At 44.7% G+C, this 16,011-nt stretch overlaps 1 protein-coding gene and 1 long non-coding RNA gene across 3 annotated transcripts in view; both read left to right on the forward strand.

The window, feature by feature from the left end:
* Positions 1-8,650: 8,650 nt before the first annotated feature.
* Positions 8,651-14,731, forward strand: LOC134043879 (uncharacterized). Its single transcript, XR_009933195.1, has 5 exons — positions 8,651-8,766; positions 11,294-11,387; positions 12,860-12,902; positions 13,822-13,928; positions 14,592-14,731. It is a non-coding gene; the product is annotated as an uncharacterized LOC134043879 (long non-coding RNA).
* A 417-nt stretch (positions 14,732-15,148) lies between these two features.
* The window catches only part of BRD1 (bromodomain containing 1), a 57,526-nt gene continuing 56,663 nt past the window's right edge, over positions 15,149-16,011 (forward strand). For both annotated transcript variants that reach the window (XM_062491587.1, XM_062491588.1), the window contains exon 1: positions 15,149-15,434. The gene's annotated coding sequence lies outside the window, so the exon portion shown is untranslated. The remainder of the gene's footprint in view (positions 15,435-16,011) is intronic.

Genomic DNA, 16,011 nt, shown 5'->3' on the forward strand with positions numbered 1-16,011 from the left:
AGGCAGACACTGATTCAGAAAATAGCATACAGAATTACAGCAACAGGTAAGTAGAGTAATTACTGAAAAGCCACTTAACCCATTTGGGGTGAAGCAGGCACAAATTCTTTGATCACAGGAGAGAAATATATTATTAAATATCTTTTCCCATATATTTTGCAAATAATTGCAAAAAAGTATTGCTAAAACGTTCAGCTGTTAAAAATTCTATTTTCACCCTCGATTTTCAAGCTTATGAGTACTGAATCCCAGAACTGGCTTTTATATTAAATATAAAGAAGATCTCCACAGTAACTGCAAAAATGACTCTAACCACATCATGGGAAAATCGTATCTGTATGACACTAGTGAATGCAAACTAGAAGATGTTAAAAAAAAAGGAAAGAAGAAAAAAAATCCAACAACCTTTCACACAGCTGTAGCAAAAAAAAACTAGTAAACTTCTGAGTCCTTCAGAGCTGGATTGTCCAACCCTACAAGTCTTTAAACAACAAAGCAGGAAGGGAAGGAGGTGAGATGGAAAGGATGCAACTGTGCAGCAATTGCTAAAGAGAGCACACAGGTTGTGAGTTTACACAAAGATTATGGTAATATAATAATATTTCTTATGTCAACATCCACTGAAAACCAGTCTTAGACTATTGAAAAGGGTCATACCTCATCTTCTAATATGTTACTCAATATTTAAAAAAAATAAAAATCAGTATTTATTGTGAATCATCACACTCAAATGAAAATAAGGGCCTTTAAAATCAAGCCATTTCCCTGTTGTTTTAACAACCCATCACACTGAGTTCTATCTCATCACAAAAAAAAAAGAAAAAAAATCAAAATCCCCAAACCTAAACCAATACTACCATGGTTAAAATACATAACACACTAATTTAGGACAGAATTTCCTTCACTTCAGCAAACAAACAAAGAAACAAAAAATCCCAAACAAACAAACAACCAAAAAAGCACCAAAAATTACAATAAAAGCTTTCGTTTTTCTTACTTCTTAACCTGAGAGCTTCAAACTCTAGATTTCACTTGAAAGCTACCATTAGGCCACAGACACTACTCATTGTTTTTCACTAATTGGCTGAAATGAAACAATTCCATAGTTGTAAATTGACCAATACTAAGGATGACAGTAACAAATACAAAATAAATAGCCAAAGATGTGCAGAAAACAAGGCATATCTGCCATACAAGAACTCTTTCTCTGTGAAGTCTGTTTTGAAAGTATGCACTACAACAGACAACATTATGTAAATTACCTTATGTTGATACTACTAATACATGAAGATTACCCCTACTTCAGGAAAAAATGTATCATGATGAGTTAAATACTCCACTCTGTAAGGTGCAAAATTCTCCATTAAACTACCTATAATATTCTTTTCTATATGAAACTAAGCCAATATACATTTATCATCATGCTATTTGCATATGGCTGATTATTTTAACTGTTCATTACAGTGGCAACCCCATAGCAAAACATGCTCACTTTGAAGATGAAACCCATAAAAAGTTAAAAAGCAAGCTGCAAAGAAACTGGATTTACAAACCCCCCAGTAAATATTCTTCACTGTGAATGGCAATAAAATGCAGCAAGCTTTTGGGAAATACAACAGGTACATTCTTTAACTCAAACATTCTCAGAGGAAAAAAAAAAACAACCTCTCAGAAGTTAATGTATTTAGGATTCTAAAAACTCACAAGAGAACAAATTCCAAGAATAAAGGGAGAAGAAAACAGAAAGACTCATCAGGCTCCTACTTTTTAAAAGTATTGGATAGGATTTTCTACTTCAGTGGATGGACAATTTCAAATAAACTTGTCAAGTCCTGTCACCCTCTTGCACTTTCCAAGGCCCTGGTATAAGTCTTAGTGGTGTGTTAATGTTTATTGAAGAAGACCCCCTCTGCACTAAGCACCTGTGACACTGGCTGTTCTGCAAACACGGTTCTTGCTCTGGACATTTACTGTCTGGGTTTAAAAACAAGCCATAGTAGAGGGAAGCACCAGATAGAGAGGCTGCAGCAGCCAAAGTAACAAAAAGATAACAAACACTACTCTAATTTTATCACCTGTCTAGCCTTTTGCTGTTCTATACCTTGCCTCTCACATTATCAACGACGATGCCATACCATTCTGCTTTATACAGATGTCATGAATGAGAGGTTTGCTTAAAGCAACACTGTCAAAGGTACTGGCAAAAGCAGGGCTTAACATGGATATGTGAAAATGCAATTTTACAGAGTTCAATGGCAAGGTTCACTCTACTGCTTAACTACACAGACTAAAGCATACAAAGGAAGATCAAATAAGAAGCAATTTGGAATGATTTATACAAAGGCTGTGAATGCAAAAGCAGTAAGACTGCAAAGGATATGGGTGGAAAGATAAGGGTGCAGAAGGATCTAGCAGCACTTAATATTTGAATATTTTAACATTTACAAAGTGATTTTATAGTTTTCACAGTAACTACAAGAACGACTTAACTATGGATTCAAAATAGCAACATTTGTAGTGTAACCATTCACTTACACATAGGTAAATGGTGCATACACCTATTTCTACATATGCAAAGGCTCATGAAAAATTCCCTTCGGATTCACTAAAATACATCAAATCCTTTTGCATTTCCCAATAGGCAATGGCTGCACCTTGAGCAACATGGAGCTGGAGGGTGAGGGGCTGACAGTCCTTGAGTACCACAGACTTGAGGGTTTGTGAGATCTGGGAGGCACTGACACAGGCTGCTGCTGTCCAGGTGAGCTCAGACAGCCTCACCTAGGACTGCTGTTTATAGGGTCAGAAGGTGATTGACTTTGGTCATCAGTAACTTTCCTTCCTGACCGTAAATCAAGTCAGTAACTACTAAGCTTTTTTCCCCAAAGTGCAGTAACAATGATACTGTTCTACTCGGGCTTCATCCAGGTAAATGGTTTACCAAGACTAAGAGAGGTAATTGCTGATCCTTTGTTTCCCACCTTTACCACGCCAGAGCTCCCAGTGGGATCAGGGAGTGCCTCGTGGCCCAACTGGCACAGTCAAGGCTCACTTCATCACTCAGCTGGTTCAGTCAGGGCTCACGAGGAGCTTCCAAGAAGGCAGAGCAGTCACAAGGATGGGGGACATTACACCACAAGAAGCAAGAGTTATTGTTATGTAACAGCACAAATGCTTAGAAAACTTTTCTCCAAGTTATTTAGTTTAGGTACTTATTTTAACTTATTCTCAATCAATTCTTACATTTGACTCCTCTAGAGAACTCCTATGGAATAAATTCCTCAATATCTGTTACAACTAACAACATAAAGTACCAAAGTAGCACCTCACCTGTTTGTCTTATAGGACCTAGAGGACAGCACTCAAACTCCTAAAAGCACACAAAAGAATTTATTTTGAACAGAATTTTTTTCCTCTGCACAACCAGTCTCCATATTGAGCAATAATTAGAATACCCCTGCCCAGTATTTGCACAAACACAGGCTTCCTACTAGCAGCATAGTATCTTGGGGATAGTTGATAAAGTCTTCCACACTTCACTCTCCCCAGTATGTAAGCCACGAATGTCCTCCCAAGGGTGCACGCCTGCACTTGAAGTGAAACACTGCATTACAGAAGACAACCTTTAGAAGAAAAGTGCTATGCTCATGCTCTTGAAAAGCAAAACAGATACACATGTATAGCGGGCCATAAAGACAGCAACATGTAAGGGAAGTCTGGAAAGTACATTTGTATTACAGGGGCTTGAAAAGCTCTCTCTGGTTAGTATTATAGGTGTAGCATGACAGCTCATGCTAAATTATTGAAATCTCTCAAAGGAAGCCCCAGAAACAAGACAGGACTGCTTCTAACACATAAGCACTACGGAGAAAGGTCTCTACGCTGAAAAGACTAACTCTACTAAACTTAGCAATGACAAGTAGAACCACCATTAATGCAGAAGAGGCTTTCATTACAATAATACACGTTTTTATACTTTTAGTAGGCTGTATATGCAGCAGACGACTTTGAGAGTATTGGACACCCTGAGAACTCCAGGAAGCGTTCTAATACAAGCTCTCTAACATCAGCAGCTGTCTCAGTGTAGATCTAAAAGCTACAAAAGACACTTTTAAGCAAAGTTACCATGCCCCAAGCAGAAAACGAGAGCAGCGCTACAAGAAAGCTAAATTCTACACTTTTCCGAGACACCATTCTTGAGCGACTCTCCCCAGAAGGGATGGCTGGAACTTCACCGCAAACAAGCGCGGACGCGGTGCTTACGCCGCGGCCGAAGCCGCTGGCGGCGCCTGCCCGCCTCGTGTCCTGTTTCTCGGGGAGGGGGGGGAAACGCTTTTCAGGATTTCCCGGGCTTTCCGGTCCCGGCACCGACTCGGGAGCCCGTACCCGAGCCGGCCCCCAGTGCCGGGTGTTCTCACCCTGAGCAGGGCGGTGGGCTCTCCACGCCGGGAGCTGCCTGGGCCATCTTGGGTCGGGGAAGGCAGAGGCCACATGGTCACCGCTCCCTCCGCGGGCCGGGCTCCTGCGGCCCCGCCAGGTGGGCGCGGGTGCTCAGCCCCGGCTGGCCCCGCCGGCCCGGCCCGGCCCGCACCGGGCACAATGCCGGGGGGGGGGGCTCGAGGAGCACCCGGCACCGCGGCGGGCACCTCTCCCCGGGCGGGGGGCGGTGGGGCCCGCCGGGCGGCCCGGGACAGCACCGAACCCGTAGGCACCGGCGACCTCCGTTCACCGGGGCGTCCGGGCCCCCCGCGGGGCCCCGCAGACAATAGAGCCGGCACCGCGGGCCTGGTTCGCGGCTTCCTGCGCTGCCCTGCCGCCACACGCCCCCTCCCCGGCCTAGCGGCGCTGTCCCGCGGGCGGCTCCCGGGAGGGACGAGGCGCCGCCGGGCCCGGGACGCAGGTCCCCGACCGCGCAAGGCACCGAGGCCGCTGAGGCCAAACGCGGAGGTGGCGGGCACAGGAGGGGGAGGGGGCGCCGCGGGACCAGAGAGCCGTACCACCCTGCCCGGCGCCCTGCCGGTACCGGAACAGTGCTACTCACCTCCCCGGGCGGCCGCCGCGGGGGAAGCCGGAGGTCGCCGCTGCCGCCGCCCGGCCGGGCCCGAAGGAGTTAAGAGGAAGGGCCGGGCGGGCCCGTCCCATTCATTACCCGGCGCTTTGTCTCCGCCGCCGCCGCGGCGCTGAGCAGCTGCCCCGGCTCGGCCGCCGCGGGCGCGGGGCGCAGGCGCGGGGGGCGGTGCCACGCACGGCGCGCGACATGTCAGCGCTCCGGGCCGCAAAATGGCGGCGCCGGGCAGCGGCGTTCTGGGGCCGCGGGGTCCCTTCGCGGCGGCGCCCCGGGGCGGGCCGGGGTCCGATACCCGATTCCGGCCTTCTCCGCAAGGGCGCGGCCGCTGGTCGCTGCGTCCCGCTTCGTTCCTGGGGCGGCTGAGGGCGGCGGGCCGGGGTTGGGGCGGTTCCTGCGGTGCTTCAGGCCTGCAGGGACCCCCGGGGCCTCTGCCCGGCCGGTCTGCGCTTTCCCCGGGAGGCTGCGGGCGGGCGCCTCGCATTCCCCGCGGGCCGGCCGTGGAGAGACTGTCGGGCACGGACACGCTGTTCCGAGCGCAGCCCTCGCCTTGTTAGGATTTAGCCTCCATTGTTCGTGTCCGCAGTTAAACCCGCCCTGCTGTGTACGCGTGGTGTAACGCACAGTGCGTTTGGTTCTGGGCGCCGTTTTGATGCGCTGAGCCTGCCTCGGGAGGGGCCCTTGGCGTGGCGCTCGAGTCTCACCCGAGCAGCATCCCAGGGAAGGATGTTCAGGGCTGAAGGGAATGCGCTGCGCCGCTTCAGGGAAACAGTGACCTGCTACATATGATCTTGAGGTCGTGTTCTGGATGAAGCTCCTCCAGTTCCTGTGTTCGGTTGTAGATCGATGATTGTCTTCGACTGAGAAACATTAGTTAAGGTTATCAATGGGCCGAGTGATCCAGGCTTTTCAGGTGGGGTGAAGGTGAAGAAGGGTGGTTTGTTGGGTCTTTTTGATATATGTTATTTCTCCGGAGAGCTGAGTGAAATATAATCTGCTATGATTGTGATATTTGTTTTCAAATTCCCAGTGGCAGTCAGAGATTACACTTTTCTGTGCCTAAAGTGTTGGTAGTTGTAACTTGCTGCTTGCCTTTGGGAGTTAAAACTGGAGAAAAACCTTAAGAGTACTGAACACATTATTGGTTTGAAAACTTAAACTTTAGGTTAAGACAGTGTTTAGAGAGATAGTGCTTAAACAAGTCCTTGTTTTTTGGTTTGAGTTACTTTCATGTCTTTTTCTTTGTAATTTGAACAGGTTTAGTAAAAAGTGTTTTGGTAGGATATACAGCAGTAAATTAAGAGATCAGTCAATAGCTTTTTGATTTGAAATAGTGGGGCTTCTCAGCATTCTGCCATATTAGGTGTATATTTGTACTTAAGCACTGGTGTGATTTTTCTAAATGGGTTCTGCCAGTCAATATACAGTAAATAATTTGTTGTGGTTACTACTTCCTTTGGAAATCTCGTGTCAAAGTGGTTTTTTTTTTTTTTTTTGTTATACTACTCAAACTGCCAACAAAATAGTTGTTATGCTGTGTGCAGGAAGTCCTTTGTTCCTTATTACTTTTTAATTTACAGTTCCTTTTTATTGGTAGAGTTCAACTGTATCAGTGTGTGTGTATATGTATATACAGACAGTATTATATATATAGTATATGTATTAGTTACAGTAGGTGATTTGGGCCAGGCAACTGAGGCCAAAGTGATTTGAGGTGAAGTTACTTGTGTTCCACTGTTCACAGTACAGTTATATGAATAAAACTTCTTAAAAAATGAAGCTTGATCTTGGCTAGATCTGCCAACTAGACACAGTAATAGATGTGCAAGAGCTTAGTTAAGAAGTCTATCACCAGTCTGTTGACAAGACATTATGGTGGTGATAGCAACAACTGTTATTAGTACTATCAAAATATATCATCTCACAAAGCATCTTTTAGAGAACTATAAAATTGCAACAGTTGAAATGATGTAGTTATGCTTATCACGGTGTGGAAAGATTAAATATTTGGGTATGTGGCTTTGTTAACAGCATTTTTCAACAGCTGTGATTTTAGAGAGTTTCACAATTCACAGTTGGAAATTTTTGAAAAGTATATTTTAAAAAGACTGGAAATCAGTTTTGCACTTTGCACTGCATGTTGCTATTTCTGTAATCACCTCTCTTCATTTTTTCATACGTCCTCTTCTGAAAATTTCCTTAACAGTTAGGGAAGTTGAGATTAATGAAAGTTAATTATTTCTTTAAAGTATCTTTTAGGTGGCTTGAGAACCAATTAATGACTCTATATATAATATACAGGTGTATATAACAGATTGAGTGAAATAACTGGAATTTCTCTGTTGTTGTTGTTTTACAAAAGTATTCTGGAAACTCAAGAAATTGGGTCTTAAATGTCTGAGCAAAGCAAATCTGGAACATTTTCTCACAAACAACCAAGTAATGTGATGAATAAAACACAGAGGTGGTGATCTGGTGACAGGCAAAAGGAAGAGTAAATAACTACAATTCCTAGAGAAGGCTCCAGACTGCCGGCTTGTGGTGAATGTAGCAGCAATGGTGTGATGGTAGCCTAAAGATACAGATTTTCCATAAAAGTTGAAATCTGAGGTGTAAATATGTGAAAGAACATAGTCATTTAGGAAGACAGATAATTAGGAAAACCTGCAAGGCATCCTGACAGGAAGAACCCAAAACTTTGGTTATTTAACTTCAGAAGAGTGATTCTTTTTCTTTGATTTTTCTCTCCATTTACACATTTATAATCTTATCAGTTTCAGATATTTTGAATAAACATCTTTATTTGCACGGTTAACTGTACCTGGCATGAATTAGAAGTGATAGATTAAATGAATATATAAGAAGTAATTTCTCACTCCAGTCCCTGGAGCAAACTGCAAGTATCTGGCTCCCCATTATGTTTTGTAGAATAGCAGAAGTTCAGGAGACCATGCTTCCAAATAAATTGTTTGGTTTCTCTTGTAAATAGGTAATACAGGTTCAGAGAAGAAAGAAACATCACTTAATGTAGCTGTAAGTAACCATCTCTGTCATTCTCTGTGCTAGGGTGTACTTTGAACTTGAAAGGCTCTCGGGGAGGCTATAGCAAGGGCCCAAGACCAGTTGGAAACTAAATTAACTTCTTGTATCCCATCTTACTGTGACCGAACTTAAAATACGCTTTAAATGCACCTATTTCAATATGTTATTAGCCAAATGTAGATGTTTAGTGCTGCAGACAGAGTTCTGTGGTCCCAGGGTCTTTCCAGTCACTGGGCTGTTCATCTTAATCTAGTTTTATTGATTCCTTCCTTCCATTTCTTTATTTGTAGCAAACATAATGTTGATACTGCAGTGATTAAGTGATTTGGTTCTGTCTTTTTGCGTTTGTATACATTTGGAAACACTAAACCTTGATAATAACAGTGTAGTTAGCAGTGGAAACACTAAACGTTGATAATAACAGTGTAGTTAGGAGCATCGGTTCTGTTACCTTTTTTTTTAGCAAAATTAAACAGTTAATATTTATTTCCAAACATGTTCTGGTAAGCTTATTTTCACTCAAACTTCTGGCTTCACCTCTAGCAACTTCTGCATCAGTGATGCATTTTCCATATGAAGTCATGAAGAATACAACTACATCAAGAGATAACAGTTCTTAAATAAAGCACAAAGAATTGCAGATTTTTGTACGCACAGAGGTAAAACATTTAATAAAATTACCTCCTTTCCTCCTTTTATAGACCCCAGCCTCTTTCAGGAATCTATCTAGTTAACTTAATGATCAAAACCTTAAAAAAGAGGTCAAAACTACTAGATCTGGATGTCCTATTTAGTATCTATCATGGGGTATGGTTGCTAAGAATTTGTAGCATAGCAAATTACTTACGTTTAGCATACTTACCCATTTATTTCAGTGGGTACTTGGCTTTGCTCATCAGATCCAAGATGTCAGGGTGGGTGCTCAGGAAATAAGGCTTGAGCAATCATTCACTGCCAAAACCACAGTGCCCTTGTGCCTTTATATTAATTACCTCATTTGTTAAGAACACAGCTCTTTCATCTCAGTCATCCTCTGTAACATATCAGAGGTGTATGTCACTGATTTTTAACTTGAATTGAACATACAGTAGCATGTTGACAGGATTTACTCCTACTTGCCCTTCACGTACAGTGAGCATGGTGCTGGAGTATGTCTTTCAGGAGTGGTTAGTTTTGAAGTTCCTATTCTAGCATTTTTATTGGGCCTGTGGAGATTTTTGTCTATATTATGAAGCCATCAGTATCAGAATTGATTTATATATACATGAGTTTGGAAGTTTTCTTTATTAGACAGCATCAGGCCTTGGCTGAGGCAGTAGCAAGTCTGGGACAAACAAGGTTGTGTAGGGCTCATTACTGCTTGTTAAGGGATACACGAGTGGGGTTTCTCTGAACAGAGGAAGCTGCAGGCCATGCCGCTTGCTCTTAGTGGTTCAGGCTTTTTTGTGGATGTCATGTGTTGAGTCTTCTGACTTATTTTTCACTTTCTTTTTCCTTCCCAGATTTTGATATCACCTTCCTGTAGTCCTTCCCCATATAAACAAGGCGGCAAGGTTTTAATTCTGAATAAGCCCATCTGTTTTTGAAGTTATTCTGTGATAAATGGCTAGGGATTCTAACAGTCGAACTTCCTCCATTGCAGACCATTTTAACCATCTGCAGACCAGGTTTTTCCTCTAGAATGAATGAGGAAGAGATAGTAAAGTGATTAAAACTGGATTTGGGTCTTATTGCTAATTGAATTTTAACTTAATTATACTAAGGCTGAACTTTTAACTCACTGTAAACATTGGGGATTGTTTCTTAGAGATTGTTTCTGAGTGAGCTGACTAGGAAAAGAGCTTCCCTCAGAGCTTATCCCTCATCTCGTATTATATTTGCAAGTTTGGCTGTCACCAGAGGAATTGAGAATAGAGAAGTCACTCTAAGGGTTTCAATAAATAAAATAAACTTTATGTGTAATTAAACTTTACGAAGGCAGTCTTTGCTTGGATGAATGCTGTGTAGAGAATCCTTTCCAGTATAGAGGAGAGGATCAGGAAGTAGGAAAGGGAGAAGGTAACAGTGTATTTGCATAATACTGTTTGCATGGGTTATGCTATCTTAAGAAGTTACTTCATTTATCACAAACTCACATATCTTCTGAAATCCAAACCTGATCAGGAGAAAAGAAATTGTGTTTCTCAAAACTGATTGTCAGATATAGGTATGGAGCACACTTTGTTTTCCCTTTGTTATGGCTGCATTTGACAAAACTGTTCAGTTCAAGCAGGTCCCTTTTTTGCAGTAACTTTCTATAAATTCTGCCTTATATCGGCTACTGAGGTTTCCTCAAAGTGTCTTGCAAAAAAAAAGAGTTCAAAATCCAAAGTAGATTGGTTAGCCATGCTGTTTTATAATCTTTTGCTGTGTAAGTATGATATTTTTAGAACTTTTTGCATAGCAATTGCTGTTTTGCTTTTTGATTCCTACCCATTACCATTGACATTCTGTCTTTGCCCATAATTTGTCTCAGTTAGTTATGCTGTGTGAATTGGCAGACACTCCAATTCTAAACATGCAGCTGCTTTTGTAAGCTAAACTAATGATGGCTAATAACTGGGGATGCTGGAGGGGCACTCCCAAATCCTGGATTTACTTTACTGCTGCTCTTTTGTGCTGGTAATCATTTTCATCTGATCATGCAGGGATGCTCTCCTGGGAGCTAAACAGAAAATTGGTGACTTGTTTATGAAGGGGTTGTTCTGATGGCAGCTATCCCATGGCAGGAATAGCTTCCCACAAAGACCTTTGCAGGGGGAGTTACTATGCAGAACATAATCAAGGTGCCAAACTGTAAGCACTAGGAATTGAATAATTAATACCGAAGAGACAATGATGAAAGAGAAGGGGGATATTATTCTCTTGATTATGGCTCTGTCTACTCATTTGGAAAAAACAATATTATGCATAAGAGTGCCAATAACTCTGTACCAAGGGTTTGTTCTTGATAAAATAGTCTCTAAAATAGTAGATGGTAGTTCTGCTGTTTGGCAGACCTACAGGTCACTACATGGGCAAGCTCTGTGTTTATGTTGCAGCATGTTGTAATTTGGGTGTGGGTTTTTGTTTTGTATTATTGAAGCATAGTTTACATACGTTTTCATGTATATCTTAATTGTGAAGTTTAATTTTGCATCTTTGCAGTGTCCAGAGGAGCGAGGTCAGTCCTCACCTTCCACCGTGCAACTGTTAGGAGCACATTTTGTAGAGAGCACCTTAAAACAGCAAAATCCTAAAGGTATGACGTTAAAGGATTCAATATAGGCATAAGTAAAGCAGGCTGTAGGTTTCCCTGTCAGTTGTGCATCTCAGCAAAGTGCTTGGTGTGTCTCTCTGTCAGCAAGTGACAGGATACATACCTCTTCTTGCAGTAGGTGACCCCAAACATTAGTGCCAACAAATGCTTAAATGGAAATGCAGTAAGGGCCTTTGCATAGCAGCTTTACTACTTGAAGACCACTCTGTTAAATGATCTTCAGGTTTATCTGTAGATAACATTCCATAGGACTGCTTAGCAGATGCAGCTCAGTATTTCTTAGCAAGCACTCTGATCAAGTGGGACTTCTGGTGGTGCTCTGATGATAAAAGGTCTTTGGACCTTCATCAGTACCATAAAAGGCACTGACACAGCTCCCAGTCTGTTTTTAAACTTGTATTTTGGTGAAGACTCTTCTTTTGGATCGACATGAACTGTTCTGAAGGGTCAGACTAAATGGTCTTACCAATTTATTAACAAAGAACCACTTTGGCTGTGAGAATGTGCAGGAAGTAAGAGTTACTGAGGCTGTAAGAAACAGAAAATCCTTGATTCCATAGCAATTGGTGAACATTATGTACACTGATATTATTTCATTTTTATTCCCCCTTTTGTCATAATACAGCTAAAACTTCCAGATCAGAGCACTGAGAAGGAAAATCCTGACAATTTGTCCTACCTAGAGAACAAGGAATATAGTCAGTAAACAAATAGGAATAAAATGGACCAACATTTCTACTATATATTTGAAGCAAAAAAAAAAAAAAATCTTCATTCTGGGGTGGTCATCTAGGATTTTGAACCATATATCCTACTCAGTCCAGTATGTTATACCAATCTTTCTGACAAGGTATCAATGATAACTAGGAGATGGATCAGTGAGATGTGTATTTTTCGTTAAATACAAAAAATTTGCAAAGCGCCCAGAGGATGTGAAGTGACTCTGCACCACCACCCCACAGACTGAAAATAAACAGCTGAAATTTGGTCAGCACACTGCTGTAATATATCTATTGGTAAGGTTACAGCATCTTTTCCACAGTGAATGCTGTTCTAGCTTTTGTGAAGTTTGGGAACAACCTTTCTTTTGTGAACTTGTAAATCATGCCCACGAGTATTCCACCAGTGCCACCTGGGATGACTGATGAAGTAAGTGAGATCTAAAAGCATCCCCATGTGGGATGAGAGGACCATGGTAATGTTGTATCTCATAGATAAGTGTGAAGGTGTAGACTGTATAATGGAGAAGCCAAACGTGAAAACTTACCGGTGATGCATTACCTTCAGGCATTGTACAGAAGTATCGCATGCAAGGTTAGGCAGATTTGTCATCATCATAGGAGGACCCACACGTGCATGTTTTGGCAGTCCAAAACCTTTCTCGAAGTGCATATTCTTGCAGGTTCTAAGGAAGATGTGGAGTGACATCTGATTCTTTCTTGTCTCTTCCCCAGCCTGCTCTCCAGGCCAGGAGAGGGATACAAAGTTGCATCCAAAGTAAGTCAGTACCCTTACAAGTTATTTAGTGCTGCTGTGAGTCTTGAGTTGACTTTTATTAATCTGTAAAAAAAAAAGGTGATACACTTTAGAAACATAGTAATGTGTCTCATGAAGTTTGATTCAAGGAGAAAACAGAGGAGGATGCTGAGGCTGATAAATAGTGATTGTGTGGAAAAGACCAAGGTAACAGATCTTTGAGGTTATTAGGCACATGTGCTGAGAACTGGTCACATGCCCCAGACAATACTACATACTGTTCTATTTTGAAATACATGGGCTAATGTACTAATACTTAAAACGGAGAGGTTGAGCATCCTGCTCTGGTAGCCTGTCATAAGGTAAATGAGAAATTATTTCAAACTCTAAGACTCCTAACACAGAGCTTTTTGTGGAGTGTACCCTGATCTTTGTGCCATTACTCTGAAATACCATGTGAAGGAATGATGTGAGTTCTGTGTCCTAGCCTGGATGGTCCAGAGCAAAAACTCTACATACCACCTTCTTACTGAAAGCAGTTGGGAGAATCTAGAAGCATGAGTTTAAATTACAGAAAAGTGATCAAATGGGGAAAACACCAATAAGGAATACCAGATTCTCAAAGGGATGTCCAGGGACTATGGAATGCTGTAGTACACCTGGTAGAAAAAAAGAAACTGGAAAAAAAATGACACTTGCTGTGTGTCAGATACATGTAGAATGTGGACACCATCAAGGTCTCTGTGGAAAAATTGTCTCCACTTAAAAAGTATTTGCACAGCTGCGCAGCAGATACACATGTGAATTATCCCTTAAAAGATAAACCAATGTATTTCCAACATAATATGATGTTTTTGACATTTTTATTCATTTTTATACTTTGCACATTAATGTACATGATGTGGTATGATGTTGCCTCTTTAATACCTTTCCATCACAGGTTTTATTCCAGTGCAACAACACTAACTTATATCAGCATGTTATAAGACTTCTGAGACTGATGGCAGGATCATTAAAATAATTTGAATGGAGAGTAGTTCCTCACAGGTAAATACACAAATTACTAGATGACCTCCATAGTCAATATGAATTTTCTTATATTGGAAGTTGAAGGAACTTTGTCTATCTGAGCTTAGGGATCTATTCCAACACTGAGCACACTGCACAAGTGTTAGATGCTTTAATAGCTTGTGTTTTATTCAGAGATCAGTGTGCTAAGTGGTCCCTAATGAGAAAAAAAAAAAGAATTTGGAAAGTACTTTTCCTATTCTACAGGATTTCCACAACCTAGTTGCTTAAACTCTCTGGATGTTAATTAACTATCTACAAGTAATAACAGGTGTTACCTACTTTTGATTCCCTACTCATATATTTATTGTGAGACTAACTGGTTTTTGAGGGAAGGAGACATCTTACTGCTAGAGAAAACATAAAAATGAATTGGTAAGTTGTTCTGCAGCAATTTAGCTGAGTGGATGCTAAATACTGTTAAGTAAAGAGAATCACACCTACTCCCAATGATTTATGTAGGACTTATTCTGGATGATCAGCACTGGCAAGTGTTTGTGTTAGGCTGGGCCACCTAATCGTTTTATAAGGATGTGGGTGCAGCTGCCTTGGAGAAATGTATTGCAGGAAAATCATCCAGTTCTTGAATATGGCTGTAATGGGTGTCTAAAAATAATACCTAACAAAGGGTGTCCTTCGCAGGGGGAGCCAGAAATAACCTTTTTCTCTGTCAACGTGTAAGGCAAAGATCAGTTAATCTACAAGCAGCAGCCTGACCCAGAGACCACGAAAGAGCTGACTTTCAAGCACATTTTCTACGTAAGGAATCTTGAGCTTGGACATCCCCCCCTAAAGAGATAATAAATACCACTCGCTTCAACTTTTGAGCCTCGGTTTTGTAACGAGCCTCCATCCGTTCTTTGGCCCCCGCGCTGGGCCGTTCTACCGGGGACGCGCGGCGGGTTCGGGTTGGGGCTCGGGCCCTGGCCCTTGCCCCGGCCCTGGTCCGGGCGGAGCGCGGCGGTCGCGGGGCCAGCGCGTTCCGGCCCCGAGCGCGGCCGGTGCCGGCCCCGGGCGCGGGGAGCGGCGGCGCGCAGGCCCCGCCCCGCGGCAGCGGCAGCGCCGGGGCTGGGCGGCGCCTGGCGCCCTCACGTCCCTTCCCTCGCTCGCTCTCTCCCTCCCTCCCGCCCGCCTCTCCTCCTCCCCCCCGTCGGCGCAGCGCTGTGGTGAAGCCGCATTGTTTGTGCCGCGGGGGGAGGGGAGCCGCTCAGCCCCGGGAGCCGAGCGCCGAGCCCGCAGCCGGACGGCGACGCGCGCCGCGCCTCACGAATGCGCCGCGCCCGGCGGCAGCAGCAGCCCCGCACCCAGCGCCGGGTGACCGCCGCGGGCAGCGCGGCCCTCCGAGCGCCCGCTCGCCCGCCCGCGGCTGCCGGACGCGGGGCCAGGCGGCAGCACCGGCGGGGCCTCCGCCATTAACCCGGCCGAGCGTCGGCCGCAGCGGCGGAGCGGGAGGTCTGTCAGCCGCTCCTCGGCGGCTCCCACAGCGTGAGTACGGCCGGGTGGGCGGCGGGGGCCGGCGGGCGGGGGCCGGGAGCCGGCGGGTCCCGTCGCAGCGGGACGGGAGAGCGGCATGGGGGAAAAGAGCGGGGCGGACTGGGCACGGCAGCCTGCGGGGGGGTGGGGGTGCAGCTGCGGGCGGGCGGGGAAGGGAGGTGAGCGCAGCGGTCTGGGGGAGGGAAGGGAGGGAGGGAGGGAGGGCGCCGCTGGAGCTGTTTTGTCAGCCGCCATATTTGTGGGCCGAGTATTTTCGCGGCGGGGAGGGAGTGACTGTTGGGAAGGGCTGGAGATGATGGGCCCGGGCAGGAACCATCCTGCCGGGGGCCGGGAGGGGCGGGGGGGGGGAGCGCCGCGCCGGGCAGGAACCATCGGCGGGAGGGGAGGGAGCGCGCTGGAGCTCCCTGGGCGTGGGCAGGAAGTGCTGGCGCGGCACCGGCGGGGGCGGGCCCGGGGGCGTGAGCGGCCGCGCGCGGGAGGCAGGGTTCCGGGATGGCTGCGGGATCTGGCGGCCGCGGGCTTCTTCCAGCGGGCCGGGGGTGGGAGGGAAGGAGGGAGAGCGGCTCTG

The sequence above is a fragment of the Cinclus cinclus genome, chromosome 4 (assembly GCF_963662255.1).
Source record: "Cinclus cinclus chromosome 4, bCinCin1.1, whole genome shotgun sequence".
Lineage (NCBI taxonomy): Eukaryota > Metazoa > Chordata > Aves > Passeriformes > Cinclidae > Cinclus > Cinclus cinclus.